This window comes from Dama dama, chromosome 19 (genome assembly GCF_033118175.1).
Source record: "Dama dama isolate Ldn47 chromosome 19, ASM3311817v1, whole genome shotgun sequence".
NCBI classification, from domain to species: Eukaryota; Metazoa; Chordata; class Mammalia; order Artiodactyla; family Cervidae; genus Dama; species Dama dama.
Genome location: NC_083699.1, coordinates 40,052,092 through 40,065,128, shown reverse-complemented (window position 1 = coordinate 40,065,128; position 13,037 = coordinate 40,052,092). Strand labels below are relative to the sequence as shown.

At 45.2% G+C, this 13,037-nt stretch overlaps 1 protein-coding gene across 3 annotated transcripts in view; it reads right to left on the bottom strand.

Moving 5' to 3' along the window:
- LPP (LIM domain containing preferred translocation partner in lipoma) overlaps positions 1-624 on the bottom strand; it is a 723,640-nt gene extending 723,016 nt beyond the window's left edge. For 2 of the 3 annotated variants that reach the window (XM_061166817.1, XM_061166813.1), the window contains exon 1: positions 315-395. The gene's annotated coding sequence lies outside the window, so the exon portion shown is untranslated. Of the gene's footprint in view, positions 1-314; positions 396-488 lie in introns of those variants that run through there. The other variant, XM_061166808.1, reaches the window with a different exon arrangement.
- Between the last annotated feature and the right edge of the window lie 12,413 nt (positions 625-13,037).

Genomic DNA, 13,037 nt, shown 5'->3' with positions numbered 1-13,037 from the left:
TGTGGCCCCGCCCCCTGGGAGTCCTGAAAAGCCCGGGCAGGGGGCGCGCAGGGAAGGCCTCCAAGCCCGCCCAGCCCCTGGTGGAGGCTTCCCCGAAATCTCGGGGTCCCCCTCCCCCACGCGTGCACCCCGTGATCGCGCCGCGGCCGGCACTTCCGCACCGCGGGCCCTGCGGCCCGGGCCGGGCGCGCGCTCGGTGCCCTGCGCCCGGCTGTCCTGCCACCCCGGAGGCGCTCGCGCCGGGGAGGGCTGGGGGTTCCCGAGGCGCCCGCGGGCGGAGGGTGAGGGGAAGGAAGGAGGATTTGCAACAATACCTCGGGGAGGAGGCGGCCGGGGCAGCGGCGGCGGCGGCGGCGGCTGGAGGCGGAGGCAGCGGCGAAGGAGGAGGCGCCCGGGCACTCCCCCTCCCATTGTCCCCAGCCCCGGCCAGGCCCGGCCCCGCGCCCCGCACCGCGCCCCGCGCCCCGGGCCGCGCAGCCAGCCCTTACCTTGCAGCGGCCGGCTGTCCCCCGCTCGCTAAAGCTACTTATCCCGGGAAAGCTCGCGCGGGGCCCGGGAGCGAACCCACAGACAAAAAGTGAAACTTCGGCAAGGCTGGAGCGGCTGCTGGTTGGTGCCTTTCCCCCTCCTTCCTCCCGCCGTCCCCACCCCCTCCCCTCGGTCTCCCGTGCGGTGCCCTGAGAGCTGGAGGCTGACGTCAGGGGCCTGAATTCCTGACTTTGCCTGCACGCATTTGTCCATGTAAGGTATGGGAAGGCGGGTGCCCGCGGGGCCGCGGCACTCGCCGCCGGGGGAGGGGGCGCCCACCTCGGCGGCAGTGGCCCGGCCCCCAAGGTGGGTGCACCGAGGGCGGTGGATTTCCTGGGAGGAAGAGAAGACGACGCCGGGAATGCGGGGAGCTTGCCGAGGAGGAAGGGAAGGAGGGAGGTGTGCAGCCTTTGCCTGCCCTGGAGGAAGAGGAAGGAGACGTGGAAGGAGGAAGCGGCCGGGGCGAAGGGGCTACTGAAAAAAAAATGAGGGAACCTGCGTCCACTGTTAGGGCGCCAGATTAGGGGGTTGAGTCTGGGTAGACGAGCTCTGCCTTGGAATCCCCCTGCAAGATCTTACTCGTGAGCCCCGCCCCGGATTCCCAGCAAGGTTCAAACGTCCTGGATGTCGGAACTGGCCCCGACCAACTTCCAGCCCGTCCACTTCACACACGGGAAATCTGAAGCTCTCGGAAGAGAAACGACTCGTACAAGGTCATGCCCGCCACAGATCCCGGCCCGGGAGCCGGATGCTCAGTCTCCCAGCTATGTTCCTGTCTGCAGGCGGGGGCCCGACTACCTCCTTCCCGCGGACCAGTCAGCGGGGCTGGATGTCAGAGGGCAACGCGGACCACCCTGGGAAGAGATTCGGAGCTTCCCCTGGGCCCCTACGCGGTCAGTTCCTGGAAGGTTCTGATTGCCAGTGAGCCCTGCATAGCCATGCTGATCAGTTGCTTCAAGGCAACTCCCTCCATCCAGTGCTCAAATAAACGAACCCCTGGAATTTACTTCACAGCCCTATCCAGAAACCCAGACCTTGTGCTTATAGCTTCAAAAACTAAATAAATAAATAAATCTACGAACTGGGTGAATTAGTTGAATAAAGGCAAGGCTGTTCTTGGGAGGTTTGTGTAGGACTTTTTCTCTGGTATTTGTAAATGTGAGCACCATGTGAGGGGGCTATAATGTGCGTCAGCCATTGCCTGGAAGGCACACCAAGGCTGGAGACTCCTTTCCTTATGCTTCTGTCCTGCTTCCTGATGTCTAAACTAATCATTCCTCACCCCAGCACATCGTAAAAGCACTTTCTCCCAGGTTTATAAGATCTTCATAAAACAAACTGTAGTCCGTCATTGACATTTGAGGTAAAAAGTCAGGCAAAATAACTTACCCAACCCAGAAACAGCAAGCAATTTGAACCCACCTCTGGTTTCAAGGTCACCTGACTGATCCCATGATTTTTCCACCAAAGGAGGAGGCCCTGATCTCCTAATTCATATTAATAAATGTTGAGAGTACACCATGAGTTACTAATTCATGAAATCTCCAAAACTTGGTTCTTTTGAGATTTGGTGTGACTTTTTTTTTTTTTTAACCAAGAATTAAACAAATGCAGAAACACATATTTTTGCACTTAACCATTTGTCAGGCATATTCTTTGTGCAAAGTCTTTGACTTCACACATTTCTGCTTCCAAATTAATCTCTCTTGCTCTCAATTTCTCATCTATTCATACAAAAAATATGAAAATAGAGAAGTTCAATAATTAAATATTTTTCTCTTTGCAACTGGTATAGTTTGAAATAGCAAATGTGAGCTCCTAAAGACATTTTGTTCTGGGGCTTAAAAAGATTATTCTCTTACACCACAATTCACTTCTTCTATGCTCAACATTTCAGCAAACCCACATTCTAAGTGGTACTGTTTAATATGAAAAACTCCTGGTATCACACAAGGTAAGAATGGATTCACCCATTCTCATTGGTTATAACGGCACTTGACCAGCATTTCTTTTTTTTTTCCTTCCCCAGTAACCCACTTATAAAGAATAATAGGGTTCTAATGAGGATTAATAAGATTTAATAAGGTATAATTAGAGCCATTCATTTCCTTCATCATACACATTGTAAGAGTGCTGTGTTAGATCCAGAAATGCTCCTAATTATGTTGAAACTGTTGTATGAGTGTGTTAGGGAAGACCACTGTGTCACCCCTCCTGAAATATTTATGAAATGCTCAGGTGGGCCTGGTGTTAGCACAAGTATTGTATAAAGTTAATCGCAAAGGATAATTTCTACTCAGGAGGCACTCAACAGGAGTGTAAGAGGCAAAGTCATAAATTGGATGCTTGGTGAACCGCGTGCAGTCTTGTCATCAGTGCAAACTCAAATCAAAAGCCTCATTTTCGTGTGCTGATCTGATTTCTTTTGTAGTCACACTTCTCTCAACAACCCTATTAAAACCTGCTGTGTGCAGGGACTTGGGAAAGAAGGGAAGGCTGTGTAAAGCTACAGACACAATTCTAGAGAAATACAGGATGAATTCAGAGACTAAAAGAAGCACAGAATTCAAGACGGGGCAGAGGATATGTGACCAGAGGATTGCACACTGGTGGCCTGAAGCCCTACAGATGCAGTCTCGTAGGTCCAGTGATGGCACAAAAGACTGAACAAGGCTAGGCTCTGGTGCCCCCATTTCCTTGCGTCCAGGACCATCCCTTTCTCAGAGGCCATTGTGTAGCTCTTGTCAGTCCTTTCTCTGACCTTACATATGCCCGGTAATATTCTAAGGATTTTTCATCCATATTTCACTTAACCCTCACAGAACCCTTCTGAGCTTGGCAGCAGTATTTTCTGTAGCCCAGGAAGGTGAAGTAGCCTGCTCTTAACACAGAGCTAGTACATGGCAAGCTGAAATGCCCCTCTGAGCCCAGGCAGCCTGACTCTACTCACCCACCGCTGAGTGACCATCTGGTCTCAGTTTGAACATTCCAGTGTGCAGAACTCATAATCTGTCACAGCTGACCAAGAGGGTATGAAGAAGCTACTGGAGAAATAGTAACAGGGGCATTAAAGATGGAAAATAAAAAGCAACTTGGTGTGGCCTGTCCTCAGCTTAAAACCCATCAGGCCAAGCTCCTTCACGCGGTTTGCATAGCCCTTCAGCGTTATGTCTGCCAGTCCTTAGCCCTCCAGCCAATTGGAGGTCTGGTGGTTTCTGACACCTTAACTGCCCCACTTACCTGCCTTCTACAGGTTTCTCTCCTCTTCCCCATACACGTGGTCACCCTTACCTAGCTTCTTCAGTTCAGTTCAGTTCAGTTCAGTCACTCAGTCATGTACGACTCTTCGAGACCCCAAGAATGGCAGCACGCCAGGCCTCCCTGTCCATCACCAACTCCCGGAGTTTACTCAAACTCATGTCCAAGGAGTCGGTGATGCCATCCAGCCATCTCATCCTCTGTTGTACCCTTCTCCTCCTGCCCCCAATCCCTCCCAGCATCAGGGTCTTTTCCAATGAGTCAACTCTTGTCATCAAGTGGCCAAAGTATTGGAGTTTCAGTTTCAGCACCAGTCCTTCCAATGAACACCCAGAACTGATCTCCTCTAGGATGGACCAGTTGGATCTCCTTGCAGTCCAAGGGACTCTCAAGAGTCTTCTCTGACACCACAGTTCAAAAGCATCAATTCTTCGGCACTCAGCTTTCTTCACAGTCCGACTCTCACATCCATACATGACCACTGGAAAAACCATAGCCTTGACTAGACGGACCTTTGTTGGCAAAGTAATGTCTCTGCTTTTTAATATGCTATCTAGGTTGGTCATAACTTTCTTTTCAAGGAGTAAGCGTCTTTTAATTTCATGGCTGCAATCACCACCTGCAGTGATTTTGGAGCCCAAAAAGATAAAGTCTGACACTGTTTCCACTGTCTCCCCATCTATTTCCCATGAGGTGATGGGACCAGATGCCATGATCTTAGTGTTCTGAATGTTGAGCTTTAAGTCAATTTTTTCACTCTCCTCTTTCACTTTCATCAAGAGGCTTTTTAGTTCCTCTTCACTTTCTGCCATAAGGGTGGTGTCATCTGCATGTCTGAGGTTATTGATATTTCTCCTGGCAATCTTGATTCCAGCTTGTGCTTCTTCCAGCCCAGCATTTCTCATGATGTACTCTGCATATAAGTTAAATAAGCAGGGTGACAATATACAGCCTTGACGTACTCCTTTTCCTATTTGGAACCAGTCTGTTGTTCCATGTCCAATTCTCACTCTTGCTTCTTGACCTGCATACAGGTTTCTCAAGAGGCAGGTCAGGTGGTCTGGTATGCCCATCTCTTTCAGAATTTTCCACAGTTTATTGTGATCCACACAGTCAAAGGCTTTGGCATAGTCAATAAAGCAGAAATAGATGTTTTTCTGGAACTCTCTTGCTTTTTTGATGATCCAGCGGATGTTGGCAATTTGATCTCTGGTTCCTCTGCCTTTTCTAAAACCAGCTTGAACATCTGGAAGTTCTTGGTTCACGTACTGTTGAAGCCTGTCTTGGAGAATTTTGAGCATTACCTTACTAGCGTGTGAGATGAGTGCAATTGTGCAGTAGTTTGAGCATTCTTTGGCATTGCCTTTCTTAGAGATTGGAATGAAAACTGACCTTTTCCAGTCCTGTGGCCACTGCTGAGTTTTCCAAATTTGCTGACATATTGAGTGCAGCACTTTCACAGCATCATCTTTCAGGATTTGGAATAGCTCAACTGGAATTCTATCACATCCACTAGCTTTGTTTGTAGTGATGCTTTCTAAGGCCCACTTGACTTTACATTTCGGGATACCTAGCTTCTTCAGGCTCCCCTTAAATATCACCTCTGAGACTCCTTTTTAAAAAAATATTATCTATTTATTTAGACTATGCTGATCTTGGTTGCCTGAAGGCAGACATAGCAACCCACTCCAGAATTCTTGCCTGGAGAACCCCATGGACAGAGGAGCCTGGCAAGCTATGGTCCACAGGGTCGCAAAGAGTCAGACACCTCTGATGGGATTCAGCATGATCTTAGTTGCAGCACACTAGATCTTCATTCTTCCTTGCAACATGCAAGGTCTTTAGTTGCAGCATGTGGGATCTAGTTCCCTGACCAGGGATCAAACTCAGACACCCTGCTTTGGGAGCACAGAGTCCGCCTCTGGACCACCAGGAAAGTCCCTCTGAGAGGTCATTTTGCCCCTCCCACCACCTTCAGTGGATGTGTTGCCCCTACAGAGTACATCTGTCCCTCTGTGCTTAGTCCCTATAACTGCATAATATCATTGGTCACCTTGTCTTTCTCTGCTACTGGACTGAGAGTCTTAATGTGTCACTGAGTCTTGAACAAAGTGACCACCTTTGTCATTGCAGGTATTTAACTTTGTTTTGTTTTTTCCCTTCTTCTTGTTCCTGGTCAAAGGCAGAGGAAGATGCAGCAGGTGTAGGGCCTGGGTATTTAGATGAAACCAGATAACTTCCTCAAGAGATGGAGACTGGTTGTAAGCAGACCAGTGGGAAGAGAGAGGAAGAGTCAGAAGGGCCTGCCCACCTGGAAATAGAAGCAGGATGGACAAGCGGAGGTAAAAGAAAGGGAAGTTTGTAGTCCTTTCCTTGTCCTGAAACTGGCAACGCACTTCCTCTTTGGTCTCAGTTTCTTTATCCACACACACAGTTAGATTCTCAGACTTTCTGCTCTCCAACATGCTCTTCAATTTGATGCTACTTTCAGCCTGCTGACTGAAGTCATCTTCCCAGAGCTTAACATGCCACATGATAATTTGAAATATACTTGGTTTATCAAACACATTAAATTCGTGCTCTTCAGCTGTCCCTCCCCGGTTCTATGATGAGCTTTTCCAACTATAGGTCATACCTCCAGCCTTCCACCATTACCACCACACACACACACACACAGCTTCCTGCACTTCCTGCCTCTGGACTTTTTCTCATTTAGTTTCCTGTTCCGGAAATACTTTCCCAGGCCCACCCCAACGAATGCAGATTTTTCCTGTCCTGCCAGCATCCTCTCAAGAAACGTCTTCCCTGTTGCTCATTTCCTTCAAATCCCCTTCAATGATATGAAAATAATTTCTCTACCTTCTGAAAAATGTACAAACTGGATTGTCCCATTGCATTGTAATTTTCCCAAGTGTGTTTGATCTGCTCCTGTTAATGCAACTCTTCACAGTGGGCTTCATGTCTTCATTTCTCCTCCTCATTAGCCATGGCATCACCTAGGACTAATGACCAAATGTTATCCAGTGAGTGAGTTAATGAATACTTATACTTCATCTTGAAAAGATGAAAAGTATACTTTCATCTAGAAAAGCAGTTGTTCAGTCACTCAGTAGTGTCCAACTCTTTGTGATCCCATGGACTACAGCATGCCAGGCTACCCTGTCGTTCAGGCTTCCCTGTCATTCACATGCTCAAACTCATGTCCACTGAGTCCGTGATGGCATCCAACCATCTCATCCTCTGTTGTCCCCTTCTGCCTTCAATCTTCTACCAGCATCAGGGTCTTTTCCAGTGAGTCAGATCTTCGCATCAGGTGGCCAAAGTATTGGAGCTTCAGCTTTGGAATCAGTCTTTCCAGTTAATATTCAGGGTTAATTTCTTTTAAGTTTACTGGTTTAATCTCCTTGCAGTCCAAGGAACTCTCAAGAGTCTTCTCCAACACTACAATTCAAAAGTATCATTTCTTCAGTGCTCAGCCTTCTTTATGGTCTAACTCTCACATTCATACATGACTACTAGAAAAACCATAGTTTTAATTATAGGGATTTTGTCAGCAAAATAATGTCTGTGTTTTTTAATATGCTGTCTAGGTTTGTCACAGCTTTTCTTCCAAAGAGCAAGTGTCTTTTAATTTCATGGCTGCAGTCACCGTCCACAGTAATTTTGGAGCCCAAGAAGATAAAGTCTGTCACTCTTCCCATTGTTTCCCCATCTATTTGCCATGAAGTAATGGGACCAGATGCCATGATCTTAGTTTTTTGAATGTTGAATTTTAAGCCAGTTTTTTCACTCTCCTCTTTCACTTTCATCATTAGACTTTTTAGTCCTCTCTGTTTTCTGCCATAAGGTGTTATCTGCATATCTGAGGTTACTCTTATTTCTCCCAGCAATCTCAATTCCAGCTTGTGCTTCGTCCAGCCCAGCATTTTGCATGTACTCTGCATATAAGTTAAATAAGTAGGGTGATAATATACAGCCTTGATGTACTCCTTTCCCAGTTTTGAACCAGTCTGTTGTTCTATGTCCAGTTCTAAGTGTTGCTTCTTGAGTCAAATACAGGTTTCTCAGGAGGCAGGTAAACTGGTCTGGTATTCCCATCTCTGTAGGAATTTTTCACAATTTGCTGTGATCCATACATTCAAAGGCTTTACAATTAATGTTATCTTTCTGGGAGACTGGTCATGTTATCTTAGACCATGACTTTTTGCAGGTACAAGGAGGGATGAGGGAAGGGAGAGGATTTGTCATTTGTTACATTGTTTCCTGTGTGCACTGTTCTAGGTTTTCTCAACATTTAATATTAATTTTATAAATTATCTCAACAGTGGCCACAGAACTGGAAAAGGTCAATTTTCATTCCAATCCCAAAGAAAGGCAATGCCAAAGAATGCTCAAACTACCACACAGTTGCACTCATCTCACACGCTAGTAAAGTAATGCTTAAAATTCTCCAAGTCAGGCTTCAGCAATATGTGAATCAAGAACTTCCAGATGTTCAAGCTGGTTTTAGAAAAGGCAGAGGAACCAGAGATCAAATTGCCAACATCCGCTGGATCATCGAAAAAGCAAGAGAGTTCCAGAAAAACATCTATTTCTGCTTTATTGACTATGCCAAAGCCTTTGACTGTGTGGATCACATTTTGTGTTAGTACATTCCCAGAGAAAGGGTAGATCTCAAGTTAAATGAGACTAGGTTTCTCCTACTTTGATGAATAAATTTAATTTTAATTAGAAGTTTCCAATTATAGACAATTTTCAAATTTTTATTTCTCACATTTAAGTTGTGGCCTTTTGAGTTTTATTTCTCTCCTTTGAGTTGTAAGTTTAGTATCTTATCCAATCTTTCTTTGAGAGTCCTCAGACTCAACATGGCTCTAGATTCAACTTCCTCAGTTCCCTTTACACCATTCCTCCCTGCTTCTAACCACCTCAGTCACAACCCTGAATTATACCTAACCTCTCTCTCCCCCTAACTCCTCTCTTCAATGTGTTGTCAAGTCTGACCAATTCTGCCCCTCAAAATTCTCTCCTAGTTGTCCCCTTCTGTGAGGTCAGGTCCTCATTACAGGGCAGTCCCATCATTGATGCCTGTAGCATCCATGAATTCAGCCTGACAGCAGAGTGAGGCGAGAGATAACCATAGAAATTCTGCTGTTAGTCCTCTCCACCAGGGCTCTTGTGAACAAGAGGTGTGAGATGTGGACCTGTTGTCCCCACTGAGTCTCCAGCCTTGGTCTGCCTTTCCTTGTCAGCTCTCCCACATCTATGATTTTGTTATTCAGTGAGAACCATTTTTATTCAACATGATCCTTAGTTAAAAACCAGCCACTGCTTCTGGGGCTGAACCAATAAACAGCAATAAATCCTGAAACTGGAAATAAAACAGCCTGGGTTGGGCTGCAACATGGCACCTTCCTAAGTATTTTTCAAAGATAAATTAAAGCAAAAATTTTCACTACATGCTCTCCTTTCAATCATGAACACTAACATTAGATGGGGTTCCACTGTATGGTCACTAGGAAAATTCAAAGGCCCTTTGAGTACACAATATTATCACAATCCTACCAAAAAAATAAAAAGAATAAAAACAGATATCCATACAGAACAGTAGATCAGCAATTCATGTTTACATCTTAAAATGAATTTTTTTAACCAAGGAAGGTGTTTTCACCTTTCATGAACCTTTCAAATTCCTAGTCTGACACACAGTATTATTTCATTTGTCAGATTGACTCATGGATTACCACACTACCTTACTAGCTCACCTTTAGATCCTGATCCTTCCACTTCCAGATCACTCAGGTGGCTGCAGCTGTGTAACTTGAGGTTCAGACACTTGCAGGGCACTGAGAAAGCTCTGGCTGTAAGATCTAGCTTCCTTTCAGCAGGTGCTGTTGTTATTTATTTATTTATCTATGTTTTAGGCTACGCTGTTTCTTCGTTACTGTGTGTGAGCTATCTCTAGTTGGAGTGAGCGGAAGCTACTCTTTGTTGTAGTCCGTGGATTTCTCATTGTGATAGCTTCTTTTGTTGCAGAGCCCAGGCTGTAGGCACAGGGGCTCAGTAGTTGTGGTTCGCAGGCTTAGTTGCCCCGTGGAATGTGGAATCTTCCTAGACCACAGATCAAACTCATGTCCCCTGCTTTGGAGTGTGGATTCTTAACCACTGGACCACCAGGGAAGTCCTCAGCAGGATTTTTTTAAAAAAAAATATATATATATATATAAGTTTTCTCTGTGCTCACAACGTATGCTTTAATAAACAGACGGGGAAAGAATCAGAACCCTTCAGGTTTTCCTTAGCAGAAAGGTAAGCAGTGCGAATGTTTTCTGGTGGCACTTGCAAATTCTGAGTAGGACAGGTCACAGTTTTTAGGTCTCTTGTACTGTGTATTGATGAAGCACTCAACCATATAACTGGTGGTGGAGAGGATGCCCAGGAGAAGAGTGAAGAGTCTTAGATTCCAGTTCCAACTCTGTTAATGATAAATAATGAATGTGAAAGCACACTGCAAACGATAAACATCATGCAAATGTATGAAACAATCAGTATTGATTTCCATGACTCCTAGAACTACTTTTCTTGTCTCCACTGAACCTTTTCAACACTGTTCTCAAAATTAGCCTCCAGTGTTCTCTCATGGTCTAGTGAAAGTGAAAGTCGTTCAGTCGTGTCAGACTCTTTGCAACCCCATGGACTATATGGTCCATGGAATTCTCTGGGCCAGAATACTGGCATGGGTAGCCTTTCCCTTCTCCAGGGGATCTTCCCAACCCAGGCATCGAACCCAGGTATCCCACATTGCAGGCAGATTCTTTACCAACTGAACTAAGACCCCAATGTGACTCTTAATTTGTCAACCTATTGATAACAATAGATCTACTAAACCACAATCTGACCCGAATGCAGTATATATTGAGCCTTGATTTCCCCAAATTGAATGTAGATAAGAAGACTTTGTAGGGGATCAAGCTTTTAAATGGAGGGTGACTGAGCTCAGTTCTGTTGTTCAGTCATGTCTGACTCTTTGCAACTCCATGGACTGCAGCATGCCAGGCTTCCCTGTCCATCAACTTCCGGAGCTTGCCCAAACTCATGTCCATTGAGTTGGTGATGCCATCCAACCATCTCATCCTCTATCATTCCCTTCTCCTTCTACCTTCAATCTTTTCTAGCATCAGGGTCTTTTCTAAAGAGTTAGTTCTTCCCATCAGGTGGTCAAAGTATTGGAACTTCAATTTCAGCATCAGTCCTTCTAATGAATATTCAGGGCTGATTTCCCTTACAATTGACTCGTTTGATCTCCTTGCAGTCCAAGGGACTCTCAAGAGTCTTCTCCAACACCACAGTTCAAAAGCATCAATTCTTCGGTGCTCAGCATTGTTTATGGTCCAGCTCTCACATCCATACATGACTACTGGAAAAATCCTAGCTTTGACTATACGGACCTTTGTTGGTAATGATTCTGCTTTTTAATATGCTTTCTAGGTTGGTCATAGCTTTTCTTCCAAAGAGCAAGTGTCTTTTAATTTCATGGCTGCAGTCACCATCTGCAGTAATTTTGGAGCCCAAGAAAAGAAAGTCTGTCACTGTTCCCATTGTTTCCCCATCTATGCCATGAAGTGATGGAGGATGACTGAACTGATGTCTAAATGTTCTACGTGCTTTTCTTAAAGAAAAAAGAAGTGGTTGTTGCAATGGGATGATGATGAGTCACCAATTAAATTCTTTAAAGCACACGGCTTTGAGATTTTATTCCTACCTCTGATTACAATGAGAGGATTATGCTTGATCACCAAGACAGAGGTAGAAGAATAGATCTATTTCCTTCTGTTTTATAAAGATTAATTATTATATTTCAAAAACTGTCAAAATTGCAATGTTTCCCATTGCATATTCCACACTTAATCCAAAGGGAAGTAGGATTCATTGGGGGTAAAAATAAAGAGAATCAAGAATCCTGGACAGTTTCCCTGATCCTGTTGCTAACCCCCTGCTTATAGTTTGATTATGAGATGATACCCTTTCATACTCAATTTGTTCTTCCAGAGAATGAGTGTAATGCCAGAAGTTCTCCCTGACCCAGCACCTTTTGGCTTAAATCAAAGTCTATAAAACCACACTTAATGATCTGGCAAAGGGGTGTTGCTAGCTAAATAAGGTGATCACATGTCCCACTAGCCCCAGACAATCCCAACACAATACCTCTTGTCTCCAGGTGATTACTAATACCACTGGCCCAATGTGAACAGCTGATAATCCAGTCATGAATTTCATCCTAATAAGCTGTATGTAAGTACTTTACATACTTACATAAGTGAAAAAGTTGGCTTAAAGCTCAACATTCAGAACACTAAGATCATGGCATCCGGTTCCATCACTTCATGGCAAATAGATGGGAAAACAGTGGAAACAGTGGCAGACTTTATTTTTTGGGGCTCCAAAATCACTGCAGGTGGTGATTGCAGCCATGAAACTAAAAGACGCTTGCTCCTTGGAAGGAAAGTTATGACCAACCTAGATAGCATATTAAAAAGCAGAGACATTACTTTGCCAACAAAGGTCCGTCTGGTCAAGGCTATGGTTTTTCCAGTGGTCATGTATGGATGTGAGAGTCGGACTGTGAAGAAAGCTGAGGGCCGAAAAAATGATGCTTTTGAACTGTGGTGTTGGAGAAGACTCTTGAGAGTCCCTTGGACTGCAAGGAGGTCCAACTGGTCCATCCTAGAGGAGATCAGTCCTGGATGTTCATTGGGAGGACTGATGCTGAATCTGAAATCCAGTACTTTGGCCACCTGATGAGAAGAGTTGACTCATTGGAAAAGACCCTGATACTGGGAGGGATTGGGGGCAGGAGGAGAACGGGACAACAGAGGATGAGAAGGCTGGATGGCAGCACCGACTCCTTGGACATGAATTTGAGTAAACTCCGAGAGTTGGTGATGGACAGGGAGGTCTGGCGTGCTGCAATTCATGAGGTCGCAAAGAGTCGGACACGACTGAGCGACTGAACTGACTGACTGGCTGAAGTACTTTACACAAAGAAGAGAGTCATTGTATTTTAAAGTGCTATGCATGTTCAGGGTTGGGGAGGAATTACTTCTACTTATATTCTTTCACAAATATTTTCAAGTACCTCCTACAAGACAGGCACTTGACTAAATAAATTAGGGCTACAACAGAGAATGACATACCCAAGGGGTTTGCTGGAGGTTAGTTGGGGTTATAAATAGACACAGACATACGATTAC